The following is an 18546-nucleotide window of genomic DNA, read 5'->3' on the forward strand; positions in this document are numbered from 1 at the left end:
TCTTTATCTTCAACTTCCAATGTTAATAAATTGATTGGATATTGGTGTAGAATTCTCACACCTTCATCCTTGCCCTCTTGAATATCTATTTTTTTTTTTCTTTTTCAGGGAAGAACAACTCTCATGGTTTCTTGGGTTTGGCAAAGACGTGCATTCGTAAAACTCATAGTATTTTTTAGATGTACTAGTCTAAAAACTCACACTTGTTTGACTAATACTCTTGATACGATCTTTATCATCTATAAACCTTGCAAAAAACTTCAAATCTGGCCGTTAGATCCAATGGCAAATTGCAGCATCTGCTGTTGGGCCCCAGCAAATGGGCTGGGTATTAAGCCAAGTTTGGCCAGCTCGATGCCCTTTGGATCATCTTTTGGCTTGGTGGGCTCTGTTGATTTTTAGCCCAACTTTTGATTGAAGTTAAGAGTGTTGTCCAAATCAAGCCATTTTTGGAGAGATTTTTTAGCATGCAGAGAATACGGTTTGGTATGAAAAGTACCATAATGGAAGCACATATATCATGACACTTGATGCATCAGACAATGTTCTTGGCACACCAAAAAATTTCTCTCTTTTTAACCCTTTAGCCTTTTAGCCTTCTCCATTAGAGATAGCCCAAATATTAAGAAATTTGGCAAGGCGGTGCCATGGTTCACCGACCAATCTAAATAATAAGGTACTAATATAAATATGTAAACTACATCATAGGATAACTGATCACACAAAACCTATGACTATTGTTACAAATCAATGTATTAGCCAAATTTCCAGACGTGAGTCAGCTTAGCTGGGATGACTGCAAAGTACGTCCACCCACCAATCTCTAAACCATCAATCAAAATGCATAGCTAATTAGCAAAATTAACACAAAAACAGCTAGTTAATCACTGCGTCGTGATGTTTTCCTTTTGCATGTAAAGAGTTCTAACCAGTATATGATGTAAACCGACCCTTCGTTAATCTTGTACATCATAATTAACCACATTTGCGTAAACTTTACCTGAATACTTTATGTCCACAACTTGAGGATTTGGATCAACGTAGTGGAAACAATATTTCTGTTATTAACTGAAAAATTGTGTGTCCAAGTGGTGAATTGTTTTGTTAGTCAGTCTTTTTCTTCAACACATTGCATCATGAGTTCAAACTTCCAACCTCCCTCTTATTAGTGTAAAATATCCCTTCTTCTAAAAAAGAAACCCAATATTTTGTGTGTATATGTATAATCCTCCCTCTTCCGTTTTGTCTCAAAACAATTTTCATAACTAAATACTACTACATTATTTTTTGAGTCGTGATCAAATTTCAAATTAGTTTATTACTTTAAAACTGAACTATTGAATATTCCACGCCCCAATTTTCCAATCCAATTTCGAAACCCAAATCCATTTCCACAAAGATCCCATTTCGAGTTGGATGCAACTTGTAAGTCTCTCCCTAAAATTAGACGTCAGTTCCACCACCATGCAGAAATACTGGGGTCCGTCCAACTTGTCCGGTGCCACAATTGGGAGCTACCTCGCGCATCCAAATACGCTTTACGGACGTGCTCTCTGTGCCTGGTGACTTTAACTTAATCATACTGGACTATCTCATCACCGAGTCGGGGCTCACTAACATTGGCTAGTGCAACGATCTCAACACCGGCTATGCCACCGATGGCTATGCGCATTCACGAGGCGTGGGCGCGTGTTGGTACTTTCACTGTGGGTGGACAGAGTGTTCTGAATGCGATTGCTGGAGCCTGCAGTGATGATTTGCCTGTGATTTGTATGGTTGGAGCCTTGGAGGCCCCAACTCCAATGACCATGGAGCTCATAATAGGATTCTTCACCATACTATTGGGTTGCCTGATTTTAGCCAAGAGCTTAGGTGCTTTCAGAAAGTCACTTGTTATTAGGTAATTAGCATATATATATTTGAAAGCACTTTTAAAATTACTAAAAACGCTTTAACAAAAATACGTACTTGAAATATCGGCAACTTGGCTAAGAAGATTCTTTGAAAAACTAGGCATTTAAAAAAAAAAATGTATTAGTTAAAATAATTATTTATTTTTATTTCCAATAAAAAGTAAACATATGTATAGAATACATGAATTTAATGTGTATTATTGAAAAATGTGTCAAAATAACGTGTATTAAACGTGAAAATGTGTATACGTGTATTATATGTTGGAGTTTAAAACAAATGTGCAATTTAACGAATCATTAAAACATGTACGAAAAACGGAAATATTTTTAGAAAATACACACGTACGTATATAATATACGTATGATACGCGAATTTACTGATTGTCAAGTTAAATTAAAAACGTGTTTTTTCAAAGAGCACTTCAGATTTTATCAAGAACTTTTATGCACTTCTACGAAAAACGTTTATAATGCCTTTTTAACTGTTTCTCAAACAACTCTTAACCATGACATAAGTTTAAACAGAGACTGACATGATCAAATTAGTAACTCAATTTAGACTTTAAAATTGAGCATATATATGCAAATTTCACATCTTTTCTTATTTGGAGAGGGAAAAGATTTGAACTTGGGACATTTTCTTATATGTATTGTTGTACCGGTTGTACCGGAAAAAGGAAAAAAAATGTACAAAATTGTGAATGGTCTAAATATGTGAGAGTCTAACGCTATGCGGTAGGTGCTTACAAGTTTTTCTTTCTCCTTTGCTTTTGTAAATAAAAACTTTTTATTTTTTATTTTTTATTTTTATTTTGTGCAAGTACCCCTTTACCACAGTGGTGGAAAGATGTTGAGCTCTTGCATCACGGAGTGGGTTCAAATCTCGGCAGTGATTAATCTAACATCTAATCTAACCAAATTTATTGTTTGACCAAAAAAAAAAAAAACTTTTTTTTCTCTCCAAGGTTTGCTAATTTCGGTACGTTGGGTTTAATTGGTAGGCTGTGATAAATAATATAGAAGATGCACCTGAATTGATCGACAAGGCAATTTCAACAGCTTGGGAAGAAACGAAAGCAATCATGTTTACATCAGCATAAGTTGCAACTTGATTGGAATTCCTCATCTAGCTTTTATCGTGAGCCTATTCCAATTTCATTGCCTCCAAAGGTAATTTTGGCCTGCATTATATTAACAGTTAATTAGAGCTACGATTCTTTCTCATTTAGGACTACTTTCGTTGTAAGCGATTGTGTTGGAAGTGTTCTATTATAACCATGTTGGGTTTTTTTATTTATTAAAACTCCACGTTCTTAATGAAAAATCACTTGGAAGTGCTTCTACGACCTAGAAGCACTTTTAAGTTTTTCTGCAAAACGTGGCCTGCAGCACTTTTGTTTGTCAAAATATACTTTTAACCCTTATTACATTGTTTGTTCGTTCTGTGATACAGGTTGAGTAATCAAATAGCCTTAGAGGCAGCAGTGGGGCCAGCAGCGGACCAGGCAGTGAACCGGTTATGATAGACGGGCTAAAACTTCGATCTGCAGATGCAGCTGATGCCTTTGTTGAGCTAGCCGATGCTTGTGGTAATGCCCTTGCTGTGTTGCCCACGGCATAGGGAATTTTGCTGAAACACCACCCGCATTTCGTGGGGACATACTGGGTGGCCATAAGCACCGCATTTTGTGTTGGGATTGTGGAGATAGCAGATGCATACGTATTTGCTGGCCCAATTTTCAATGACTACACCGCTCTAGTACTCAACCCTAATCAACCAAGAGAAGGCGATTATTGTGCAACCCGATTGTGTGATCATAGGGAATGCCCCTGCATTCGGTAGTGTATTGCTTAAGAATTTCCTCAAAACTCTAGCGAAGCAGCTCAAGCGCAACACACCTGCTTATGAGAATTACGTACAGCAGGATACTTGTGCCCGATGGGAAGCCTGTGAAAAGTGGACCAAAAGAACATTGGGGGGGGGGGGGGGGTTAATGTTATGTTCCAACGTGTACAAAACATGTTGTCAAGGAAAGCAGCTGTGATTGCTGAGACTGGGGGACTCATGGTTTAACTGCCAAAAACTGAAATTGCCGCCGGGTTGCCAATAAGCCAGGGGAAAGTCTTGTGTTTGATGTTGTTTTTAGGGTTTGGTTTATGGATTGAACTGAAAAATTTGATGATGGGTTTGCAAGTATGAGTTTCAAATGCAATATGGATCAATTGGTTGGTCAGTTGGAGGAACTCTTGGGTATGCTCAAGCTGTTCCTACAAAGCGAGTGCTTGCTTTCATTGGTGATAGCAGCTTTCAGGTAGGTTTAATAAATTTGCTCCCTTTCCTCTAGCGCTTATTAGCATGCTCCTAAACAAACAATAAGCCGGTATATATAATACGATTAAATACATTTCTATTGTCTGCTTAGTGTTTGTTTAGGAGCGTGCAAATAAGTGCTAGAAAGGTATTTAATCATATTATATATACTAACTTATTGTCTGTTTAGGTGCGGGCAAATAAGTGTTAGAGGAAAGGGAGCAAATTATTAAACCTACCTGAAAGCTGCCATAAGCAATGAAAGCAAGCACTTGCATTGTAGGAACAGCTTGAGCATACCCAAGAGGTCCTCCAACTCACCGACCAATTGATCCACATTGCATTTGAAACGCATACCTGCAAACCCATCATCAAAATTTTCATTTCGACTCATAAACCAAACCCTAAAAACAACATCAAACACAAGATTTTTCACCTGGCTTATTGGCAACATGGAGGAAATTTCAGTTTTTGACAGTTAAACCATTAGTCCCCAGTCTCAGCGATCACATTTGTTTTCCTTGACAACATGTTTTGTACATGTTGGAACAGAACCTTAACCCCAAAAGGTTCGTTTGGTCCACATTTCACAGGCTTCCCATCAGGCACAAATATCCTTCTGTACGTAGTTCTCATAAACAGTTGTGTTGTGCTTGAGCCGCTTCGCTAGAGTTTTGAGGAAATCCTTAAGCAACACACTACCGAATGCAGGGCCATTCCCTATGATCACATGGTCGGGTTGCACAATAATCGCCTTCTCTTTGTTGATTAGAGAGGAGTGTCATTTTTCTGGTGAACAATGGTGGATACACAATTGTGGTTGAGATACATGATGGACCTTACAATGTGATAAAAAATTGGAACTACACTGGACTTTTGCATGCCATCCACAATGGGGAAGGCAAACGCTGGACAAACCAAGGTGATGAGTGAGTTAATCATTTGACCAATACTAATCATGTAGGGTTGTGTTTGACAAAACATAAGGGCACCCTTTTGATTTTCTTTCCCTCTTTTCTTGTAGTTCGTTGTGAAGAGGAGTTGATTGAAGCAATTGAGATTGCAAATGGTGATAAGAAGAATTGGTCGTTCTTCATTGACGTGATTGTTCACAGGGAAGATTGTAGCAAAGAGCTGCTTCAATTCGGCTCTAGGGTTGCCGTAGCTGGTGGCTGTCCACCCATACCTAAAGTAGTTTAGTAATTTTTTTTTTTTTTTTTGAAAGCAACGACAGTGAGTTTTAATTGATAAAACGCAATCAGTACAAGGGAGATGCTCGTAAGCACCATTCAGTCAACAACATTACAATCAGACAACAGAGAATGTAAGAGAAAGTATGGAGGCTCTTCGAACCAAGAGCAGGAGATCGAAACCATATGCAGAGCATGGCGGGCCAGCCGGTGGGCTATCGCATTTCCTTGTCGTCAAGTGTGAGTAACAGAGACTCCAGTGATCCTGAGAATAGCTGTTTTGGTGTCCTCAACAATAGGTCCAATAGTCGACATATTGAGAGTACTCTCAAGCAGAGCATTCACAATCTGGAGCGAATCAGCCTCAATAACAATATCTTTAAGACTCATTTCCGATGCCAGGAAAGCACCCACTCTGACAGCCAGGGCTTTCACATGTAGAAGGAAGAGACAAAGGGGAATCTGATGGCTCGAGTTGCCACAAACGCACCTTCATCCCGAATTATAGCACTCACTGCTCCCAATATATTTTTCTCATCCCAGGCACCATCCACATTTAACTTCAGGAAACCCGGCTGAGGGTAAGACCATCGGACGATCGGGGGCTCACTGGGAAGAGGGACTAGGTAGGAAGAGGCATTGAATTCTTGCCAATAGCTAATGGCACGAGCAGCTATAAGGTCGGGTCTCTCAGTTTTTCCATTCCATAGGAGATTGTTTCTGGAAGGCCAAATGGCCCACCATATCATGAGGATTAGCTCGAAGTTCTTCTTTGACAGTGAGGAGGCCAAGAAGAGACCCCAATCGGCTATTGATCAAACATGTGGTTCAGTAGGAAGAGGCCCCAAGGGAGTAGACAACCAGGTGTAGGCGGAGAACAGACACATATGCATAAGATGGAGTGTTGATTCATCGTCGGAATTACAGAAGACACAGGATGAGTCGTGCCCAATATACTTCCGAAGTAGATTAGCACGGGAGGGGATGATATCCCTGCAAATTCTCCAAGTGTAAACCTTGACTTTTAGGAGGACTTGGGCAGCCCAAATCATTTTCCAAAGTACACCAAGACTGCGTCTGAAGAGGAAGAAGATGCCTCATTGGATTTGGATAACACGTAGTTGACGGCTAGATGGTAGGCGCTTTTGACCGTGAATATACCTTTAGGGTCAAGGTGCAAAATCAGCACGGGATAGTAAGGAGAGGAGTAATGAGACATTCCACATGTGAACATCGATAAACTGGTCGACAAATTGGAGGTTGCATTCTGGAGGCTTAGGGGAAAAAATTTGAAATTTAGAAGGGAGGGGGATCTAGCGATCCTTCCAGATGTCGACTTTGTCCCTAGAGCCTATTTGCCAACGGGACCCCAATTTAATGATATGACGAGCAGAACATAAGCTACGCTAATAGGGCGAATGAGAGTTCCCTACCGGAGCCTTTAGAAAAGAGGAGTTCAGGAAGTACCTCGCTTTCAAGACACAGGCAACCAAAGAAGATTGGTCCTAAATGAGCCTCCATCCTTGCTTAGCCAATAAGCTAAGGTTGAAAGCGAAAAGATTTCTGAAACCCAAGCCACCCTCGCTATTCGGATAGTAAAGTTTGTCTTAAGCGATCCAATGTATCTTCCTAGCCTCGTTTGCCCCATTCCACCAAAATTTTGCCACCATACGGTTGAGATCGTTACAAAAGCATTTCGGAAGGAGAAAGCAACTCATGGTGTAAAGGGGGATGGCCTGAGCAACTACTTTGATGAGTAATTCACGCCCAGCCGTGCTTAAGAGTTTGCCTTTCCAGCTTTGTAGGCGTTTCCAAAGTCGCTCCTTTATGTGCCCAAAACAAGCTGTATGGTTCCGTCTGACTAGGGTGGGGAGGCTAAGGTACTTAGGTGTCTGTCTACCAGATCAACGCCTAGAGCAGCAACTATCCTATCTTGTTCTTCCCTTTTAACATTCCTACTAAAGCAAACAACACTCTTTCGGAGATTAACACGCTGGCCCGAGGCTTCCTTATAGTGGTTTAGAATCCGTTTAATCTCCGAGCAATCATTGACAGTGGCACGGGCAAATATCAAGCAATCATCCGCAAACATGAGGTGATGGATTGGCGGTACGTTTCGGCAAATGGAAATCCCTTGGATTAGCCCCATCATTATGGTTTTTCTCAATGATGGCAGAGAGACCTTCCGCAGAGAGTAGGAATAAAAATAGGGATAGGGGGTCTCCTTGTCAGAGACCACAAGAAAGGTAGATGTAGCCACATGGAGAGCCATTTACAATGACGGAATAAGAGACCGTCGAGACGCACGTCATGATCAGATTCACCCAACGGCTGGAGAAGCCCAGTTTAAGTAGTATCCTACATAGATACCCTCATTCGATCGGATCGTAGGCTTTACTCATGTCTAGTTTAATAGCCATCTGTCCTTGTTTGCCCTGTTTCCTCTTGAACAATGAATGGGCCACCTTCGATGCAAGGATGGTATTATCAGATATGAGGCGGTCAGAAATGAAGGCTCTTTGATTTGGTGATATGATCTGGGGCATTACATTTTTAAGACGGTTGACCAGAACTTTTGAAGCAATTTTGTAGATGACATTGCATAAGCTGATGGGGCGTAGCTGTGACATCTCCGTTGGAGTGCTTTGCTTAGGGATCAATGTGATGTGGGTGAAATTAATCTTTTGCAATATTCGTCCAGTCTCCAAGAAAGAAAAAACAGCCGCGGTTACATCGTTGCCGACGATATGCCAGAACCGTTGAAAAAAGATTGGGGGCATGCCGTTGGGTTTTGGAGATGTGGACGGTTTCATTTGGAACACTGCTGCTTTGACTTCCTCCTCTAAGAAAACAGAGTTGAAAGCCTCATTCATGTCGTCAGAGATTCTTTTATTAACAGCCCCAATGATATCATTGAGCTTTCTGCCTTCCCTAGAGAAGATTGATGAGAAGTAGTATGTGACTACTCATTATATTCTGCTCGCATCACTGTGCCATTGTCCCTGGTCATCTAATAGCCCACAGATCCGATTCTTGGACTTCTGGGCATTGGCACGCCTATGGAAGAATTTCGTGTTGCGATCTCATTCTTTCATCCATAGGGCTCTCGAACGTTGGCGCCAAAAGATCTCCTCTTGCGAGAGGAGATTGTCTAGTTCGTGAAGAAGGTTCACCCTTTCCGAGAGAAAGGCATCCGAATAAGGGTGGGCGAGAATGAAGCCAAGTCAATCATGAATCGCATCGATGGCTAGCTGGTGGACCTTGAAGGTGTCTTGATTCCACTTAAGAAGAGCCACACGAACGACCTTAATCTTCCCAGTTACTTGGAACATGGGGACTCCCGAGACTGAAGTGTTCCAAGCAGAGCGAATAACCTTTTCACGGTTTTCATGTCTAATACAGAATTCTTCAAAGCGGAATAGGCGCCTCCATCTGTGAGGAGAAGGCAGATATTCTCTCACATTGGTTTCTTTAACACTGTGAACTAGGGCTGGGCACGGGCCGGGTCGGGCCCAATTTTGAAGGAACCGGACCGGACCGGACCTAGGTTCAAAGGGAACGGGGCGGGCCAGGCCGGGGATTACATTTTCTAATATAAGAACCGGACATTACCCGGCCCGGTTGAAACGGGCTGGTTCGAGCCGGGTCCACAGGTCCTTTTTTTTTTTTTTTTTTTTTTTTGGTTGTTTGAAAAAAAAAAGAAAAAGAATTGTACGGATTGCAGATTGCACAGATTGCAATCTGCACAAAAACTGCACAGATTGCAATCTGCACAAAACTGCACAGATTGCAAAGTGCAAAGTGCAAACTGCACAGATTTGCACAGATTGCAATTGCAGAAAGTCACATACTGCATTTATGCAGATTTTGCACAAATTCACCATTATTCACATCCAATCTAAATACAAAGTCCAACATCCAAGTTCATAGATTAACAATACATCCAAAACAATAATATTACATCTTCCAACATCTAAAAATCAAATCAACATACAAAATAGTATTTGGAGAAATATGCATTTGGATTAGGCTCTGCTCAACCAAAGGCGATTGGATGCTAGGCTACCTCAAAGCTTGAACACAAACCAAGACATAAGATACTCACCAAACTTTTTAAATGGCTCAATTGTTTGCTTAACTTGACAACTTTTTCCTACAATTCATAAATAAGATCATTAGATGTAGTAAAGGGAAAATTAATTCATCTTAAGATTCAAGTGCTTGCATTGCTGATGGCTAAAGGGAAAATTAATAATTGTAATTAGATTCAAAGAAGGCTCCATAAAGATCTGGTAGAAATTGTTTAAGGTGGCTCATTCAAGTTAGGCGGTCCAAAACAAATGTTACGAGGGTCTTATGCAGCTTAAAATCTTGACAAAGACAACGTTGTAAAAAGAGTCAGATCTGCGCATTCAAACTTGATGGGATCAGTTCCTTTGCTGCAAAAAACCCATCCAATCAGAACAAAATCTCTAAACTTTATCCTTCCCAATTTCTCCTCCACCTCCAAACTCAAAACCTCATATTAATGACAACCTAATTAACACTAATTACAATAAAAGATGCTAAATTTAAGCTAAATCAAGATTAGACTGATGAGATGACCTAAAATCCTCCCAAGATGAAAGAGTTACACTTCACACACAAATCTGTTATGTGTAGAAGGGCATGACAGTTTTTTAGATCATATGGATGGAGTTAAACAGAATGAGTTTTTAGGATTATTCAGGGTAGATGAAGTTTTGGATCGATTTAGCTTTTGGTCCCCACCCCCACCCCCGGCGGATTCCTTTCTTGGTTATGCACAGAGTAATTGATTATGATATCCATTGTCACATTACACTTTCAACTTTTAAAACCTAGATATAAATTTGATTGGATAAGATTACCTTTGTTGTCTTTAGCAGAGATAGTCCTTGACCTTCAATCCCAGAAGTCACCCTTAGTGCACCAGATTTCTTTGCGATTTACCTCTGTTATATGCTTCTCAGATCCTAATTTGAAACCTTTAACAAATATGGCAATGAAAATAAATTAAAAATTGAAAAAATGAACAGAAATATAATGGATGTCTCCGGATTGCAAATCAATATGCTTGGAAATACTTCATAATATATGTGAAATACAAGGACTTCTACTCAACATTTGGATGCGAAAACAAGCTAAAAAAATCAGAAAATCCACCAAATCAGCAAGAACAAACATGAACATCCCAATATATTTATTGAGCACAGATTATATACATCAGAGGTTAAAGAACCTATATAAAAAAAATAAAAATAAAAAGGTTCAAGAATTCACCTGAACTGGCAACGGCGATGGAGTGTTGGTGATCGAGACGGCGGTGATGTCGTCAGGAAAGAGAGAACGAGAATCGGGAAGATGGGTGGTGCGAGACTGCGAGTGCCTGGCTCTAGGATGAGATGTCGAGGAGAACGAAGAAGATCAGCCGTGGTGGACCTGGTGGTCGTCACTCGTCAGGGCGAGGTCAGTCGGAAGAGGGGCTCAGGACGAGGTCAATCGGAAGGGAGGTCAGTCGGAAGGGGTGGTCGTCAGGGCGAGATCAGCCGTGGAAGGGAGGGGCTCAGGCCGAGGTCAGTCGGACTTCAGAGACGGAGAGGTCGAGCCGTCGAGGTTGAGGTCGAGTTTGTCGAGAGAGAGTAAAGACTCTCACTGAATCATATTCAATTAGGGTAAAAACCAACGGTCATGATTGGAAGATATGTTTATTTTCAATCTGGGCCGTCCATTTCAATTAAAAACGGGCCGGTTCGGGGCCCCGTTTTTCTATAAATCTGGAACCGGCCCGACCCTAAAATGCCATTACCTAGGCCCGCCCCGCCCCGTTTCCCCTATTTAAAAACAGGACCCGCCCCGTACCCACCCTGAACCGCCTATACCCGCCCCTACCCGCGGGCCCAGGACCTGTTTGCCCAGCCCTACTGTGAACATGTTTTATGTGATCAAGGAGTTTGTAATTTCATTGTCATATTTTCTTTAGATAAATTGCAAAGTCAATTCCCATCCAGCTATGCTATTATATTTGGAAAGTCGCTATGAGGTGAATTTATTATATTAATAGGAAAAAAAATATAATATGTTAAAGAAGACATAAAGTCAAACCCTGACCGTCAAAGAAGTCACAGGACAAGTCAAAACCACTTCTAGCAAAACTTATAACAAAGAAATTGAGAAAGAAATATACGAGGATACACAGCTGCAGAACCAAGAATTTATAATTTTATTTTCATGTTTTATAATGAATGGGTAATTGTTCTTACTTTCACATGCGCAAGTTTCAAAACCGTTGTTCATACTATTTTAACTTGAAATCTCCTACAAATTCAGGGTCGAGTACCATTATACAAAGGATCTTGAATTTTTTCGACTCTCCTTCTTATCCTTTTGTAAAGTTTCACGATGATCTAAACTTGCCTATATTTTATATCACTCTTCAAAAATTAACTAAACTCCAAATTGTTTAGCCATCGAATAATTATCTCAACAAATGGACAAACCGTGTCGTTTAATTAAATACTAATTTTTTAACAAAATTAATTGAACAGTTATGATTTCTAATTTGATTAATATTTTGTAAAACTATTTTTTAAATGGTGAGCTAAAAACTAAAGTGCTTGATTATCACAACAATAGAAGATAAAAGTGAAAAGTCCACGTGGTTGTGAGTTTGGACATGTTATGTACACTAACATTCCCTCGTAAAGAATGTAAAAAATGTTTCTCACACAGCAAATTAAGCAGCAAGTTCAGGAAAGTCATGTGTCTCGGATTGGCGGCAGTGGTGGCGCCACGCATTCTGACTCCCATGTCAAAGACGTGTAGCCTTCTCAATTTAAATAGATCTTTATTAGTATCAAATATTCAAGCGATATTTCACGTCATAATATAAGTAGAAAACGTGATATCATATTTTGCGTCTATACACATATTTTATGATATGTGAAGTATTAACTTTTTATGTGACAAATATGTGATGGATTTGGAGTGAATTTTTAGGAAGAGCATCTTGTGCTCAGACTTGAAAAGTCGTCTAATAAGAAGTTGTTATATTGGTACAAGTATGACGAGATTAATGAAAACATATTGTATGGAATTGTGAGATAATGTGGGACCAGAGAAATAACCTTGGGACCAAAGAAATAACCCTGTGGTTCAGTGTAATTTTTTCTCATTAACTTGAGATACTATCACGGTGCATTGCATGCAAGTTATTCTCATTGTAATGGACAACACATAGAATGCTTCACATAAGTTTTGGTCGTTAGGCTCTTAGCCAATAATCTAATAATCAAGATCTAACGACAAAAAATCTCGATGCCTAAGATAGATCATTCTAGAATCTTGCAGTACACATAATGCTCGGTACCCCAAAGAAATATGATAACCACACATTTTTATTTCTTTCTACACACTCTTAATTAACATATGAGTACGATATTGAATGAATCAAAAAAAAAAAAAAACTAAGATGAAATGTGACAATTTGAGAACAATGTCCCGTGTCAATAAAGAATCAAACCTTGCAAAACCTCAACTTGCTGACTAATTTTATAATAAAATCTCAACTTTAATCATTAATAAAAATAAAATAAGAACATAATGAGTGTTTTTCTCCTTTCTAAAATTTGATCACCTTCAAAGGTGATGTCAAATCTCAGTGGGAGATATGTCTGTGTATATTTGACATAAAAGATCATTTCAACCGAAGTGTTATTTGCTGACTGGATTTGAAGCTTTTCTATATAGGAGTCAAATTTGACATCAATGTCAAATATATTTTTGAGTAGTTCCCTTTATTCCACTAACATTTCAATTAATAAAATTCTATTTCAACAATTTTTTTAATAAAAACAACCATTTAAAGCTCTACATTATTAGTCATTTAGTACTACGGTCTAGTAGTATTCCTCTTCACATATAAGTGAGAGGTTTTAGATTTGATTCTTGCCAAAAGTAAATTTAAATCATATTATTGCTATCCCTCTATGCCTCTATGAGGGTAAGCTCACCATTTCTTCTTTAATATAGGTGATATCATTTCTTCAAAAAAGAAAAATTTTAAACTTGTTTGGAAAAAGATAAAATTTGATGTAAAACTTCACATTGTCACATTAGCTAACAATTATAATTTGATTCTAATAATTTAACATTTTCATTGAAAATAGTAGAACAAGAGCGTAGGGCCCCACAATTTACTACAGAAGAAAATGGCTGCCTGGTCTGTGATGTGACTATATAGTGGAAAAAGGCTCACATTCATGCCTGTGATTGCGTGCCACGTCACTACTATGACACGTTCATTGCGACGTATGTGTTCAATGTTGATTGCAATGTGCATGTATACAACTGGAAGAGGATCCTCTCCTGAGCATAGGATGGGGATCTTCTGACCACGAAATCTGGGTCGTTTAATTTTAATTTAACGGTTGTAATTATTATAACTTTTTAGGAAATCTTCTGTTTAGAGCTGTTGGATTAAAATTAAATGGTCCGGATTTCGTGGTTAGGAGAATCTTCATCCTGAGCTCAGGAGAGGATCCTCTTCCCATACAACTTACTTAATTTAATTAATTAAATCCAAATATCTTCGAGTTTGCAATTACCAGCGGACAAGGATTGACTGCCCTTCCACTTTCCGTGCTTTCTCGTGTTTTTCTATTTGTGTGATCATGATTAAGCTATGTTAATATTTTATATTACTATTTATTTTAATTTTATTATCTTTATAAAAAATAATATAAAATATTAACCCATGATTATACAAAACAAAAGAACACGAAAAATTACGAAAAATAGAAGGGCAGACAATTGTTGTCTATTACCAGCAACTCTTCCGGTTTCCACAAACTGTGGATTTCAGTCCTTTAAAACCTTTGCTCACGGAATTGTCTCCCCTAACAGCGCCGTTTACCCCGCCAACCTTGACGCGTGACGTGTCTTTTCCTTCTATTCTTGTCCTTGTGGTCGTCTTTGTGATTTGAACAATTACGCGCCACTAACCAGAAACCGACAACGCTAGGCTGAAGAGATTATGATTTTTTTTTTTTAACAAATAATATTATTTATATTAAAAGTGAGAAGGTGGGTTTAGCATCTTAGGGAGAAAAGGTATGCTTAGCGTCTTAGCTTTATAATGAATTAGTAATAATGTTGTTCAAATTCGTCTTTGGCGATAATCAAACTTAAGATTTCTTACTTCCAAGTGAAAAAGAATATTACTAGACTATAGTAGATTATGATTTAATTTTGTTGTTTTTGGGAATTAGGAAAAACTGGATTAAAGCTAATAATTAGTTGATGCTTTTTCTTCAAAACCAAGAAAATGCGTCCACTGCCGATTGTCGAATTTACCTTTTGAGAAATGCTAGGAAGACTCTTAAATGTGAAATGGTATAAATTATTATACTAAAAACATGAAGCGTCAGAGAGTTTTTGAAGAGTCCTATATTGAGAGTCTCCTTAACATTTCTCTTACCATTTTGAGCTAACGGTTACAATTACTACACTAATATTTTTTTTTTTTGTGAACAAAACTGCTCTAATGTTTTGAATTCCCTTTGCATGTTACATAATATTAAATGTAACAAGTATTGGATGGTCTGAATATATGGAGCCACAACAAAAATACCAATACAAATCAATTTAGGTAATCCAATGCTCTTAAGATTTTATTCTACATAGCACAAAAAAAATTTCTTAATATTTTTTTTGTTTACAGTACGTTCATCTTATTGATGCACGTTCTGAATATTGGTGTCCACAATATTAGAATTCAACGCAGTCCTGCTAATTTGACTTTGCCACTAAACTAAGCCACACAAAACTACGACATTTCCAACCCAAAACACAAAGGAAAAAAGAAAAGGAAGATTAGGACATGATGCCATGATGGTGATCATTTGACCTCAAAATACAAAGTGTTCAACTTATGTGATGAGAATCAAAACTACAATTTTGTAAATGGTTTCGAACATGGATTTGCCAAATCAAGAGTTTTTACGAAACATGATATAGTGCGTTCATTCCATATAATCAAACTATATATATTGGATTAGTTCCACATAAAAAAATAGAATATATCACACACATTACAAAAGTTGTATCTTATTTGCACAAAATAATTTTAGTAATATTAATATACTAAGCATAAAACACATCACACAATGTATATTTTATTTACGAAAATAATTTCTAGAAAATAAATCAAAATCAAGGATATGATACAACCAAAATCAAGAATTAGTAGGATCACTTAGGAAAAAAACAGGATTGTATTTTGAGTGTGTTGATTCTAAAAATTATAAAGCCTATATGGCGCGCAGTCCGAGTAACTACTGAGCTAACTATGTCATTTTGTTGATGCATGAGTGCCAATTCACAATTGAACTCGGTTGGGTGAATGAGATGAAAATGTGGTAGTGTACACTAGCGGAGCCACATTAAGGGCTACCATGGGCTACAACCTAGTTAGCTTTTGGGAAAAAATAAAATTTTACATGTACTCTTCATTGATTTCCGAATGTAGCTCACCATATATTTAGTCACTAATCTTAGTTGTCTCAGCTTAATTATATAAAATTATATAATACAATTTATAAATCATCTATTTTTCGTACATCCTTTTTCTCATGACTTCTTGTACATATATGTTTCAAGTTTGGATTTGTTTGAATTTTAACATGTATTTTTGAATAACAAAAAATTATTGGCTCACTTTGTGAAAATTTTCTTAAGCTAGCTGATACTATGAAAAATATAGTATCAAGTTTCTTTTGTTTATAAAGATTGCAATCTTTAAGCTAGCCCACCTTGTGAAAAGTTCCTTGCTCCGCTATTGGTGGTGTGGTGATGAAATTGACTATTGACTTATGCACTGAGCGACTTGGTTGAGGAAGGAACACTCTCGACCTTGGGTTCTGAAACATGAAGATAAAGTTATGCGTTATGGTTACAAAATTCAATCTTCTGCACGTGGTTCGACTGCTTCAACTATATTTGTGAAAATATAAGTTCGCCGAATTGGTATCAAGATGTAGGGACAATGATACTCAAAAGAAATGATTGTCTTTACGATGAAAGTAGTTCGACCATCTAAATGACGAACTCTGAAATGCAGTTGTTAATAACTAATCATAGAACACCTAACTTTACTAGGAATAGACCTGTTATTTTGGATCCGACCCGTTAACCCGACCCGTTAATATTGGTATTTGAATGGATGCTTAACGGGTCGGGTTGCTAATGGGTGAACCCGTTAACAACCCGTTAAATAACAGGTCACTTTGGGTAGACTCGTTATAACCCGTTATAAATTATATTGGAATGCTCCCACGAGCTGCTTTGGGTCACTTTGGGTTCTCCATTCCCTCCACCATCTCTCCTAAGAAATCTTCTCCCTCGAGCCGCTCCATGATCTGCAAGTCAACCCTCATCTCCATCATTTTCGAAGCCATTATCCGCAGCTCCACCACCGTCTTCTCCTACTCCACCATCCTTTGCTTCCAGGAGCTCTACATCCTGCTCCAGAGGATCCAGACCTTTCTGGAAGACTCCTCCAACCGCAACCGGATGTGGCTCCTCCTCCAGACCGAGTTTCTAGCGAACAACCTCCACGAGCTCACCCTCGACCTCTCCACCTTACTCGATTGACATCATTCCGTCAAGGAGCTACAATTAAATGACGACGTAGAAGAAGTCATCTCCCTTCTCCACACCCAGTGCTCCTGCAACACCATGACGTCTTTTGTCGATCCAAGAGACGACGGCCTCCGCCTCAAGGTCTGCTCCATACTCAACCGCCTTAGGAGTGAGATCATCCCAACCACTCCTAGCTCTCTGATATTTTCCTGCAATTAGGGATTGACGACGCTTCAAATTGCAGAGAGGAGCTTAAGAACCTCCATGAAGAGTTCCAGAACCAGACGGAGGAGAAATCCAAGTCTCAACTCCTTGTATTGGAAATTGGAATGCAAAAAAAGAACAAAAAAAAAAAAAAGGTTAACGGGTGACCTAGATTAACAGGTTGGGTTCGGGTGACTCGTTAGTTTAACGGGTTGGATTGAACTCGACCCAAACTCGATAAACCCGACCCGTTTACAGGTCTAACTAGGATTGATGAATCTTCGACGCTTGAATCTTGGTATAGATAATCAACTGAACTAGTAATAGTGTTGTTTAACCAAACTGAATATGTTGCTGGTTTGTTAACCCAGTGATGTTAAACTAAACTGAATATGTGCTGGCAGAGGGGTTAGTGGAGCAATTAGTTAGTATTTTCCTCAAGACATGAGAAGATTTCCTGTAGAGCAAGGATTCCACGTAAAGCGTTTGTTTGTGTGGGTTGAAGATTGCAAAACCACTTATATTTATAAAGGTGAGTTTCGTGATGTCCAAATTTGCCGAGTGGTATAATTTTGGTTACATTTCAATTCCTCAGTATATACTTCAAAATACAAAATTATCTTCACAATTTCCTTCACCAAAACTCATCACCACCAAGTTTCATTTGCACTAGGGTTCTTAATCTAGTTGCATGAAGTGATAAAGTCAACCCTGATTTAAAAACCAATCATGATTCTTAAATAAATAACTCAAACCTCATCAGAAACTGATTTTAATCTCAAGACAATCATACTTTGTCCAGTATCTAGTCGAATCATTAGCATCTCTCCACTGGATTGAGACTTGCAGGCACCCTTCTGAGCTAACTTCAATTAAGTCAAAAATGTGAATTTCAGGCCCAACAAAGTGATATCAATGTACTAAGCATAACACACATTACACAAGGTGTATTTTATAACAAAAATGACTTATTTCAGAATACAAACAAAATCAAGCCTTAGTAGGATCATCAAGGAAAAAAAATTAGGATTATAATTTGAGTAATATTAATATACTAAGCATAACACACATTACAAAAGGTTATATTTTATTAACAAAGTAATTTATTCCATAATACAAATCAACATCAAGGTTTAGTAAGTAGGATATTTAAGGAGAAAAAAAATTAGAGAGTTTTAATTGAGTAATTAGAAATATCTATGTCCTTTCCCATCTAAGATTTTTGAACCAAAAATTAATATTATAATACTTGCGCGCCACTCATTCACCC

The 18546-nt window shown here is 38.4% G+C and overlaps 1 pseudogene; it reads left to right on the forward strand.

Annotated features, from left to right (window-relative positions):
* The first annotated feature begins 282 nt into the window (after nt 1–282).
* LOC137722092 (pyruvate decarboxylase 1-like) lies at nt 283–5424 on the forward strand (annotated as a pseudogene).
* Nucleotides 5425–18546: the final 13122 nt, after the last annotated feature.

This window comes from Pyrus communis, chromosome 4 (genome assembly GCF_041283825.1).
Source record: "Pyrus communis isolate YQ-2024b chromosome 4, ASM4128382v1, whole genome shotgun sequence".
In the NCBI taxonomy this organism is placed as follows: domain Eukaryota; kingdom Viridiplantae; phylum Streptophyta; class Magnoliopsida; order Rosales; family Rosaceae; genus Pyrus; species Pyrus communis.